The following is a 13,045-nucleotide window of genomic DNA, read 5'->3' on the forward strand; positions in this document are numbered from 1 at the left end:
ACCATGCTCTCCAAGGAGGGGGTGGGGAGTAGAAGCACTCCTTTCCCCAAGAACACAACAGCACTTAATACCTTTACTTCTGCATCTTGCTATCTCCCTCCCAACCCCAGCCCATAGTTTTTCACTTCTGTGGCTCATGGGGAAAAAACCTGACTCCTTAAGTATTCTTCACAAAACTTACTTATACCCATAAAATGGTTTTTGAAATTATTTTTTTTAATTTTTTATTGTTATGTTAGTCACCATACAGTACATCCCTAGTTTCTGATGTGTTGTTCCATGATTCATTGTTTGCGTATAACACCCAGCGCTCCATGCAATACGTGCCCTCCTTAATACCCATCACCGGCCTAGCCCAATCCCTCACCACCCCTCCCCTCTGAAGCCCCCAGTTTGTTTCCCAGAGTTGGTTTTGTGAATTTAAAGTGAAGGGTCAGACACTGTGTTCTCTACTTTCACACCTACAACCTTTCCCAAAGCAATGGTGACTAATGTCAGGTACCCACGCTCTGGGCAGGGCCTCCATGTAAAAATGAGGAAGTTTGATAAAGCATAGGGGCAGAGAGTACACACAAGTTATGACCCCAAAATACCGTGCTTCAACAGAACCACTGGGAGAAAAGTTTAACAAGTGATAAAGACTTTTGAAGGCACCCACACCTCTAAAACAAAGATCAAAAGATCTCATTGAACTAGAACGGCTACGGAGCATATGATTTCATTTATATGACATCCTTGTAAAGGCAAAACTAGAGAGACAAAGAAACAGATCATATCCATACAATGGAATATTTTTCAGCCCCAACGAGGAATGAGGTATTGATGCATGTTACAAACAGCGTGAACAGCCAAAACATTATGCTAGGTGAAAGAAGGCAGACACAAAAGGTCATATATTATATGATTCCATCTATATTAAATGCCCGGAATAGATAAATCCACAGAAACAGAATGTAGAGTGATAGGTGCTAGGGGCTAGGGGTAGGAGAGAATGGAAGAGAAAACTAAGCAGTCTGCTTTGGAATAACAGAAATATTTTGGAACTAGACAGAAGTGGTGCCTGCACAATTTTATGAATATACGAAAATGCCACTGAATTATTCATTTTAAAACAGTTATTATGGCATTCCATGTATTTCACCTCAATACATGATTGTTTAAAGAAAGAAAATCAATGGTCAAAGGGGAGAGATGACTACAAATGGGCACAGGGATATTTGAGAGGAAAATCGAACTGTTCTGTAGCTTGAGTGCAAGCTGCCTACATTTGTCAAGACTTGCAGAACCGTATACTTTCAAGGGTGTGCTTCACTGTATGTAAATTACCTTAATTTTAAAATGGGGAAGAGAGCTCTCCAACATCTAGAAACTCAATAAATGTTGTTGACTTACGATCTGCCATAGATTGTTTTGCTAGAGAATGACTGCTCCATACAAAAGACCATAAGAAATATTTTCTACAATTCCATGCTAATGAAATGAAAAACACCCTTGCTACTATAGGATGGAATTTATACTGGCAATTTTTCATTATCACATTAGTCACTGTGAGGGAATTTGAAGGATAAGAGCTTGTTACAGAACTTAACTCAGATTTTTTGATAAATATATAAATGTATCAGTAGTATATAATTCAGTGAAGGAAACTGCACAGAACTCCAAGATCTATTGTAGCATGACAGGTTAAACTATTCTTGACATAGTAATTCCAAGCTTATTTTATTCTGGCTATCCATCACTGTATTAACAAACCACTCCAACACTTAACTGGTTTGAAATGTAATTTTATTATCATCACACAGTTTTGTGGGTTGAATGGGCTCAGCGGGGCAGATCTCACTTGGGGGGCATCATGCAGGCATCATGCAGTTACAGTGCAAAGTTGGTTATGACGTCAGTATGAAGGCTCAGTTGGGCTGGGTGTCCAGTATGCCCCATTCCCATGCCTGCAGTTGATGCTAGTAGCTATTGGCTTGAAGCTCAACAAGAGTCCATAAGAGGCCTACATGTGGCCTCTTCATGTCTCTCCACACAGCAGAGCAGCTGGGTTGCCAGCGAGATTGAAAAAGAGCAAGCACTCCAAAAAAACTCAGATGGAAGCCATGAGACCTCTTCTGATCCAGCCCCAGAAGTCATACAGTGTCCCTTCCACCTTATTCTTTTTTTTTAATAAAGATTTTATTTATTTATTTGACAGAGATAGAGACAGCCAGCGAGAGAGGGAACACAAGCAGGGGGAGTGGGAGAGGAAGAAGCAGGCTCATAGCAGAGGAGCCCGATGTGGGGCTCGATCCCATAACGCCGGGACCACGCCCTGAGCCGAAGGCAGACGCTTTAACTGCTGTGCCACCCAGGCGCCCCCCTTCCACCTTATTCTATTGGTCAAAAAGCAAGCCCCAGGGCCAGCCCAGATTCAAGGGGAGGGAATTACACAAGGTCATGAATATTTGGAGGCATGTTCTCTGGTGGCCATCTTTGGGGACTGGCTTCCAAAAGAGGCACCAATACCATAATATCCATTATGAGGATTTTGGAATGACATTAAGTTTTCAACTATAAAAATAGCATTTTGGCATTTCTTGATAAAAATTAAAGTGAGTTTCGATTTTAGAAAGTACACATCTAGTTTATTCATTTAACAAATATCTATTAAGTGCCTATTATGTACCAATCACTGTGCTAGGTCTTGAGGATGCATGGATAAATCTGTCATGGAAACCGTCCCCTTGCAACTTAAGGTCTAGAGTTTGCATTATGGAATCCAATAGAAAACAAAAACAAAAGGAGTTCCACAGAACCTGTTGGAGGGCAAAGGAAAGTGAGTTGGTTCTCCCTAAAGTGGAGTGAAGGAATGCCAAGAAATGCTTCAGAGAGAAGGGACTTAGGAGGGGAGTCTTGACAAATTAGGATAAACTCTAAATTCCTCAGCATTTATTTGAGAGAAGGGTGGGTGGGGTGGGAGGAGCATGAGGAGGAAGGAGGGCATTCCAAACCAAGCAAGCCAGCAAAAACAAAGCTGAGGAGGCATCCCACATGTTTAGGGCACTGGAAGCAGTTCCATGCAGCTAAGATGCAGACTTCAGGGAGAGTTCTAGACACAGGCATCAATCTTGCACAATCTTACACAGATGTGTTTAATTTAGTCCACAGATCATGTGTTTTTCTTTTTCACTTTCATAATGAACTACCACACAGTGTTTTTTAATTTTTTTAATTAGTTTCCAACATTTAATAAACAGAAAGTTTAACATAAAAATCCAGCTTCTTTTGAAAAAAAATCTTTAATTTGGCTGGACTGGGCCCAAATTCCCACCCAGCAACAACAGGCTGGAGCCAAAGAATGTCCCCTTTAGATGGGGTTATGAACTCTCCAATTTGCAACACCCACATCTGGTCCCCACCATCCCCTTCACTGTAGGCGTTTGAGTCTGAACCCCACCCCACCCCCGGCCGCAAATAAGGAAATTAAGATGCATAGTTTATGCAGGGTTGGGGGGGGCAATGAACAAACAATATTTTATACTATGCTCAAGTTTTGAACTTCATCCTCTCTACAGTGGGGAACTAGTAAAGAGTATTCAATAGGGAAGTGACATGATCAGATTGGCATCTCAAAATTATCCCTCTGGCATCATCAAAAGATTCATGTGGAAAACGCACTGAAGATGTGTATGAGCAGAAGCAAGGAGGCAGGTGAGAACTTTCAATATTCCAGGTGAGAACTGATAAGGTCTGATCTGGGGCAGCGGCAGTGGGATAGAGAGAAGGAGGCCCGAACAAAAGGTATTAAGGAATTGAAAAGACAACACCTGGCCACCAAGTTGGGGGGAAAGAAAAGAGCTAGGATGACGCTCAGGTGTGGGGCTACAGTGACATAGAGGAAAAGCAAGTTTGAGAAAGCAATCATAATTCCAGCCTTATTGGTGTTGAGCTTTACCGCCTGAGGGCCATGAAGGTGCGAGGCAGCTGGGGACATGGGTCTGGAACGCAGAAGAGGGGTAAGAGCCAGAGGTGGAGATTAGGAATTCATGGGCTTATTGGCAGTTGAAGCCACAGGATCAATAAGACAGCCAAGGAAGAGTATGGGGAGTTAGAAGACAGCCAAAGAAAGAACCCTGAGGAATGGCAGGCAGAGGAGGGGGAATCAGAGGAGAGCTAGGAGAGCCTACTCCTTGAGAACTGAGGGAAGAAGGAATTTTGAGAAAGGATCAGTCATCAGGATAAAAAACCACAGAAGGCTCAGCTTAAGTGTTCACTGTGTGTGACAGGTAGATGTCATCAGGAGATAAACTTCACAGAGTGTATCAGAAGAATGCCAGAGATACAGGCTAGAATCCTGAGTGTGGTTGATGTGGAAGATAATACTGAGTCAAGCAAAAGACAGTATCTTGTGTTTAGGATTCAGGAATAAACATCAGAAATTACTTTTTAAAGGACTCTACCTTTAAAGAAGAGAGCTCTTTAATGCTCTTTAAAGAGAGCATTAGAATCGTTACCTGTAACCAGGGGGAGTTTACAAGACCTTTCGAAACCCTTTTCGAGAATGCACCTTAAGAAAGATTAGCAAACATCCTGCTCATTCATTTACATCAACTGGTTCACTTTAAGAACCATCATTTATTGTCCCCTGGTCAGTCCACCAACCTTAAACTCCAGTAGATGGGGTCTAAATGAGTATTTCTTCTTGGATAATGAACAAGTTTTATAATAAGAGATTGTTCTCGCAATTTTCTCTTTTGTTGTCCAGAGACTTCGCCAACAGAAAGTTCCACGATAACAAAATGCGATTTGATTTGGGACTTATGCTCTTATCCTAAGAAATCTAGCTAGCAAGGAAGAATAAAATCTAGTTCTATTCTTAAGAGAGAGACATATTTTCTGATTTTAATTTTTCCTTCTGAGAGAAATTTTTCTTGTTTAGTTTTGCAAAGGATGAGAGGAGAAAAAAGTGAGAAAGTGGAGTCTCTTTCTATTGAACAATTGGGCTGTGATGGTAAAAGTGATATGGGTCTATTTGTGAGGGGTTGGGGGATCACCGTGTTGGCGGTGGTAGGTGTGTATGGTGCGTGTGGTGTGTGTGTTTGATATTGGAGAAACTTGCGCTCTTCTGTGGACTCTGAAGAAGCCAGCAATGAGGAGCAGGCAAAAGAGGAGGAAATCAGTAATGCTGTAAGAGTCCACAGAGGAAAGGGATCTGTCTTGTGTGGAAGGGATGCCTTGTTTGAACTGGAGGAAAAGAGGTGAGCATTGCCATGGCCATGTCATGTTATAGGTACAGACAAATTTCCCTTTGAGATAGGCCAGGCCACAGGCTGAGCCAGGGGAAGGGGGCCTCTTCTTGAGCAGAGTGGGAAAGGCTAGGGGAGGAAGAGAGGCAGGAATAAGTGAAAAGCCTGGCACGTGCGCACAGGGCACCATTGGAGATGCCATATTGACTTTCAGTTTCCCCCTTTTAGTAGAGAAATGCCTGTAACTGCCTTCTGTCTAAATTGAATATAAACAAAGTAAGAAAAATAAAAGAGAATAAGAAATGGACAATGATATTTACTGTGCGATTAAGAGGCTGGGCTTATAATCAATTATATATTCACTCATTATTCATACAACAAATATTTACTGAGTGGCTATTATGAGCCAGATGTGGGTCTAGATATCATTAACAATCATTAACAAAAAAGACAAAAATTCTTGCCTTGTAGAATGCATATTCTAGTCCTCTCCATATATGCCAACATAGTCCTTGCTCACATTCCTGAAAAGCGTTTGGTTTTTTTCCACGAGCTTCCACTGCTATATACAGACCATGTCAAGCAACAGCCTCTCCTCCAAATAAAGGCCGAGGCACAAAGAACAACTGTGAATCAGGTACCACTGAGAACAGGTTGGTTAATACTCATTCAAATAAAACTGGAAGGACATTTCAAAAAAGAATGCCATTACTTTGTTTGGAATTGGGCCAGGCCTCCAGATTTCACAGTCTCTGAAAGAATTAGTGTTTTCTAATAATCCATCTGACACATTATGTTCTAAATGTTACTTTCTGATTAAGGCACTAGGCATACAGCAGACAGACCCTGTAAAACCCACTCAAGGTCCCCAGGTGTGTGCTGCGGAAGTCGAAAGGGGCAAGGGATGTGGCCATATCCTTTCTGGTCAGGTTTCAGGATAAACAGATTTAAAGGACAGAACTGTAGCCGGGATTTGGCCACCTTGGGAAGGAACGCGGTGTTTGAACGACATCCTTCCCAGACTGAAAGCTGCTCAGATGTGGATCGTCATTCCAGGCATTTGGCATGCTGGTTTATAGTAGCAGCCAAGTGCATAATTGCCAGGAACTGGCCAAATCCACAGAGACACTAGTCACTTCTGAATGCTGAAAAATGTTTGTAATATACCGTAATAAATGTAAGCCTTACTCATTCAATCAGATCTGCGTCCTACCCTGGGGATTTCTGCGCAGGAGAGAGATGTTTACTGAAACTACTTCTCTCCACTGCCACCTTCCATTCCAGGAAGAACAGAACTATTATCTGGTTGGCCTTGCCAATTTCTGTTTTATATTTTAGGTCATTAATACGGATGCTTATAACATACATGTTTCCAGTTCATTCTGAATTCACTTCAGTATAAAGTGATGAAAATAACACTCTCTCCTTATTTTCGATTGTACTGAAAAGGAAACTAAGTGTTACTAAAAGACAGAGATTTGAGAGTATCAGACTGTTCTCCATTCCTGACAAATTTCTCAGAGTAGTTTCCCCAAAACCAATGAGAGGAGATGGGGAAAGGTTCTAGTCACCCTGGCCTGTGAGAAACCGTCTGATTCAAGGCCTTTCTGGGCTTGCAGCAGTTTTGAGATAGGTGAATAGCTCCGCTTCAGGAGCTGGCCAAATGTTTTCCTAACGTGAAGGTGGGAAATCAGTTTGGCTGTTCCAGGTTCTCTTCCCCGGCTTCTTTTATGGAGAGCCTTGATTCCTCAAGTTCAGAAGTCTGATTTTCCCAAAGACTGATCCAGCCCGATAACTGATATATACCAAACTCACTGGGAAATTGTCTCAGCCCAGACGTCAATTTTCAAGCAGGAATTTCATTTCATAGGCAACAGATGAGGAGAAAGTAATTCAGATTAAGTGGCTGGGTGACTGGTCCAAGGTCAGATGCGTGATTGCAGAACAAAGGCTTGAATCCAGGTCTTTGACTTCGATGGCCTTGCCCTTTCTGTTAGAGCACCCTGCCTTCCTGATGGAAAGCTAGCATACAAGCGTGACAAGAGGTTCCAAAGAGCAGAGGGCACTGCTAGGGGGACCAGGGCTGGCACAGGACAGGACCATGGGAAAAGCTGGCAGTGGAAAGCAGGACCCATGTGACTGAAGGTCAGGAGCCAGAGTCCAGTTCCAGGGCACACCACGGGATGGAGGAAATGACAAGAGATCAGCAGGGCCCCATTCAGAACTAAAATATGAACAGAAGAGAAACTGTCTGAGGAACACAGTTGATTAGGAAATGTGGGCCCACAAGGGCGTGCTGGGTGAGCCCACCACCCCAAGTATTAACCTCCAACTGAGTTTCAGAGCACTCTGCTCCAGCTCTGTGCAAAGAGGAAACCGTCTGGGACCAGAACAGAGACCAGCCTGTAGGGGGAGCCAAGCGGCTGCCAGCCGCAGGGCTGACAGGAGGAGCAGGGGCAGCGCGCGAGCCAGGTCACTGCAATGGCAACACCAGCCTTCGGGAGTTCAGAATCCTCTTCTATATGGTCTATGTCTTGACTGCTCTAAAATGTGCTGTTGATTCTGCTTTACCTCTGAAAGACTTCCCTAAAGATGGCTTGACAGAGGGTGACCATATTATACCACCCAAACCCAGAAACTTGTGAAATTAAAGAGAGAGCTGTTAATAACTATGCCAGTACGACAGTCATAAGCCAGGACTAACCCAGGCTGACCCAGACGTGCGGTCACCCCAGCTCGAGACCAAGCACTCAGGACTCAGACGTTCCCCGGGCACAGCTGGCGAAGGGTGAGATAATTTTGCCGGGACTGGTGACAGGAGAGGCCAGGGAAGTCCTGGGAAGTAATTCATCCTAAAGGAAGAGAAACGCAAAGGACATGAATTGGGCTCCATGACATCAAGACAAGAGGGGGGGGGGATGATTCCCAGTGTGTTGGCCACACCCAACATCCTGTTACCATGGCTTTAAAAAGCCAGTGAAATAAAAAGAGCTGTCTCATTAAAATTTCCATAGAACATGAAGATGCAAGGAGAAATCCTCCCCAGCAGTTTCAGCAGCAGTGACAGAGAAGGAGCAGTTGGCGCTGAAGTTGGGTGGGACAGCAGTGGATAGTCACAGCACCTTTGGTGGATGGCAGCATGGCTGCTGCTCCAGGCTTGGGCAGTGACCAGACCCATTACCCTAGCAAGCAAGAGCAGGAGAGCCAAAGACGGTGGGTGCTTCACTCCTACATCTCAGAGCATATGGACGGTCATCCGTGAGGATTCAATGAACTGTCAGGCATTAATATTACTGTTTCTTCCACCACAGCCTGAGGAGCTCATTGATGTTGTCCAAATTTGAGAACTTTCTTAATTTAGAGCCACGCAGTTCATATCAGTAGTTTCATAGTCTAACGTAGGCTCAGACCCTCAAAATATATATGTTGCAGTGATACATACATTTCTAAAATAATACAGAAAAATATGTGTATCTAGTAACACGTAATACAGAAAAATTTTCCAAAAATTCCTAAAAATTATGAGCTTTTGCTACCTGTTGAAGAATGACATCTACTGATGTCTACTGACATCTACTGATTCCCTCTGTCATCCAAATGATCAGTGTTAGTCTTCCAACGATTTGAAATTAGATACCTCTTTGAAGTAAAATGACTCACTCACCCCATGGCTAAAATGAAAAAGACAGACAGTACCAAATGTTGGCAAAGGTGTTGAGAATTCTGACACAGCTCCAGTGGGAGTGAATAGGTGTAACCTCTTTGGAAAACTGTTTGGCACCATAGACTAAGAATGAACAAATGTACTTTCACTCCTCGAAGATGCCCAACAGCAAGGTATACATATGTTTACGAACAGACATGGACAAGAATGCTTACAGCAGCATTTTTCATAATAGCCCAGCACTAGAAACTCCCCAATGTCTGCCAACAGAGGATTGGATAAATAAATTGTAGTGTATTCATACAGTGGAATACCGCCATGAGAATGAACACATACAACCACACACAACAGCATGAATGAATCTCACAAACATCAAGTTAAACCAAAAAAGCCAGACATAAGATATTCCATTTGCATACAAGCAACTGAAATTAACCAATACTGTCCCAAGTCCAAAGGAGCTGGTAACATTCCATCTCTTGATCTGGGTGCTTTTTGAGCTCATCATGTCTCACTATTCGTCAAGCTGGTCATTACGTTCAGCCATATTTAGGAGGACGAGTATTATGTTCTACCTTACGCTGCAGCATGGCAAAGTCACATTGCAGAAGAGCATGTGGGATGAGTGAAATTGTGATACCCATTCCAATTGTAAAATAGAAGAGCACTTTAAATGTTAAATAATATTTTAAAGAGATTTTATAATCTTCTCCAACTATCCAGTGCCAGTTAGAACTCAGTATCATTCTGGGGTAAAACAGAAGCCTAAGGAAGGTAAAGAAAATAAGAGCACCAGCAACCAAAGCACACAAAACAAGAAAGGCTGCTCCAGTCGGCGACATGTGCCTTCCCTGGACCAATAACTGTGGCCAAAAGAATAGGATACATTCATGGTTCAGTCTCAACCACCTGCTCAACAAGATCACATGAAATGGAAAAGGGGCAACTCTCCAAAGGAAAAAGCAATGGGAAAACAGCACATGGGTACTGCCATGTCATAGACTGTATCCGACGGTCGTCATCACAAAAGAAATTCTTAAACTTCGCATATCAAGAATGAGGAAGTATGTTCTCTCAAGTGGCATTCAGCTCTGAGGTTCCATTGTTCTCTCCCCTAACACACATGTCAAATCCATTAGTATTAACATTAAAATATTTTTAAAATACGGATCTCGTTGTAAAACATACATCCAAGTGCGACTACTGATAGCAACCATATTTCAGCGTCTCTCAAAATACTCATCTGCCTATGAACATGTGTTAACACTTTTCCCTCCGGCAGTTTGGATAAATCTCCCACATTGTTTTGACCACATACCTTTCTGTTAACAGCCATGAAGTCACACACCAAAAAATTAACTGAGGACTACAAATGTGGCAGGCTGAACCCAAGCCCCCACTCCTCCTCTCAGGGGAGAGTCTTGCAGATTAGAGAGAAACCAGGTTACTATGATGCCATTTAACCAGAGGGCTCAGCCAAAGGCCTTGTCAGTTTCTGTGGGACCCTCCATAAGAAAGGGACCACACCAAGCAGAGAACATCTTTTTGCATAATAAGGCCAGGACTCTTATTTCACAAGTAGTGGTCTTAAAATCATGTTTTTAGGAGAAATATACATTTGTCTCATAGACTATATACCAGGGGTTGGGCAAACATTTTCTCTAAAGGGTCAGACAGTATATATCTTGCATTTTCTGTAAAGGGCCAGGCAGTAAATATCTTACGTTTTCTGTAAAGGGCCAGGCAGTAAAATCTTACATTTTCTGTAAAGGGCCAGACAGTAAGTATCTTCAGCTCAGCAGGCCTTACAGCCCCTGTTGCAGCTACTCAGCTCTGTAGTGCAAAGGCAGCCACAGACAATACTTCTACAACTGAGTGCAGCTGTATGCCAATAAAACTTTACAAAAACAGGCCTGTGGGAACGGGTCCATTGGCCACAGTTTGCCAACCCTGTGACTAGACAAAAACAAACAAACAAAAACTACATCATAGAAGTGAAATGTGTTTGTTTTTAGACAAAGACAAAGCCCGGACACAGCCCTTCAGATGGAGAGAACAAACAAAAGTTGAAATGCTCCCGGCTGACCCCCAGCCCTCCACACCCTTCCTACCATGGGACTAGAGCTCATCCTCCCCACGCTGCAGAATCGGCAGGGGCCAGAACAGGTTGATTCTGTGTTCACATCCAGCTGAGGCCGGAGGCGGCAGAACTTGTACAACACTCGATGGAGCTGGGACTTCATCCACCCTGAGGAGGAAGGTATGTTCTGAGGAAATGGAAGATACCCCTGATGCTGAAGATTAAAGAGATCTGTGAAGACAACATTGGGAGAAGGGGAAAGAAGGTGAAGGTTAGAGAATGAGGGAGTATTGAATATCCACCAGACAGGACGTACCTGGAGCCCAGGTCCCAATATTTCTTTGGACCCTTTCTTGCATCCTTTAGAAAAGAAGCTCTTAAGCCTTTCAGAAGTCTCTGCTTTATTTCCAACCATTCTCTGCCTCTTCAGTTTCTCCCAAACTGGCCTTCTTGCTGTTTCTGGAACATACCTAGCACATTCCTACCTCAGGGCCTTTGCACCTCCTTACTTTTTAGACAGACTGAAAATTCTTCCTCTAAATACTCAAATGGTTCACTTTCTTTTCATTTGGATGTCTCAAATGACATCTCTTCAAAGATGCTTTCCTTGACTTTTCTATCTAGAACAGTCTTCATCAGGCTTTACTTATTTTAATTTTTCTTCACAGCATATATCACTACCTAACTCTCTTCATCTATAGCATGTGAGCCCCATAAAGGCAGAGATATTTGTTAATTCATTCCAGCTCACTCCCAGAATCTTGAATAGTATCCAGGACACAAGAGGTGCTCAATAAATATTTTTTAAATGAATGTATCAATCAATCAAGCCCAACACATCTATGATGGCTAATATTATGTGTCAACTTGGCTGGGTTATTGCACCCAGATATTTGGTCAAACATTATTTTGGATATTTCTGTGAAGGTGTTTTGGGATGAGATTAATATTTAAATTGGTGGGCTCTGAGTGAAGCAGACTGCCCTCTATGATGTGGGTGGGCCCCGTTCAATCAGTTGAAGGTTTGACTAGAACAAAAGACGAGAGCATTCTGCAGCAATCCGCCTTTGGACTTCATCCACAAAATCTGCTACTCCTGGTTCTAAAGCAGACTGCCTCTGAACTTCAACTGCAACTCCTTCCTGAGTCTCCAGTCCCTTAGACTCCCCTGTCGGACTTTGTGGACTTGCCAAACGTTCACGATTAGGAGAGCCACTTCCTTAAAATAAATCTCTTTATGCCTATATCCTCTTGGTTCTGTTTCTCTGGAGAACCCTGACTAATACAGACTCCAAGTCAAACTATGCTATCTTCTTTACTAAACAATTCCTCCTATTAGCTCCATACCCACTGGTTTTCACGACATGAGTCAGGGAGCTGAAATTTCCACATATCTGCAGATAATATTGCTCCCGAGGACTTCCTCCTCCATGCAGCTAAATGGGGATGGGAGAATGGGGGAGAGGATAATCAAACACAGTTTTTCAAGATTATAGCCGATTATGTACAAACCCTAGCACTTAAAATCATGTGGAGACTTCTCTTCCTTTCATACAATACCATGGCATTCATACCTAGTGAACAGGAAAGTGAATCTACACCCTGACCTGTCTAGATCCTAGAACGGTAAAGAACCGAAAATACCAAACATACGAGTTTATATTTTGGATTTTTAGTCGTGTCCATTGTATTTATATGAGTAGAGATGACCGTAAGTATAAAGTCTACGGGGTATGGAGTGTTTTCATAAGATGCTCCAGGACGGTGCTCCCCCTGGGCCCTTAAAATTTTTTTAAATTTAAGAAACAAAATTCCCTACCCTGGTATCACTCTGAGATCCTGTCATGAGAAAGTAAGGCTCTCCAGCGTCCCCCAAAGTGTTGGGGCGGCCTTCGGATGCTTTCTCGGCTCCCGGCTTCCCGCCCTCCGCCGGCTCCCCAGGGCGGGAGGAGGGCGCCCTCCCAGCCAATCAACGTTCAATAGGGCCCTCCACCCGCGCGTCTTTCAAAGGCCCCTAGAAACCAATGGGCGGTTAAAGGCCGAGCCAGGGCCCTCGGGGCCGGAGGAAGAAAC

General features: G+C 43.3%; 1 long non-coding RNA gene across 1 annotated transcript; it reads right to left on the reverse strand.

The window, feature by feature from the left end:
- Nucleotides 1–2,364: 2,364 nt before the first annotated feature.
- Nucleotides 2,365–13,016, reverse strand: LOC117797224. The gene is made up of 4 exons (XR_004622143.1): nt 12,792–13,016; nt 11,004–11,203; nt 7,933–8,080; nt 2,365–7,452 (listed from the first exon to the last, which is right to left on the reverse strand). It is a non-coding gene; the product is annotated as an uncharacterized LOC117797224 (long non-coding RNA).
- Nucleotides 13,017–13,045: the final 29 nt, after the last annotated feature.

The sequence above is a fragment of the Ailuropoda melanoleuca genome, chromosome 20 (genome assembly GCF_002007445.2).
Source record: "Ailuropoda melanoleuca isolate Jingjing chromosome 20, ASM200744v2, whole genome shotgun sequence".
In the NCBI taxonomy this organism is placed as follows: domain Eukaryota; kingdom Metazoa; phylum Chordata; class Mammalia; order Carnivora; family Ursidae; genus Ailuropoda; species Ailuropoda melanoleuca.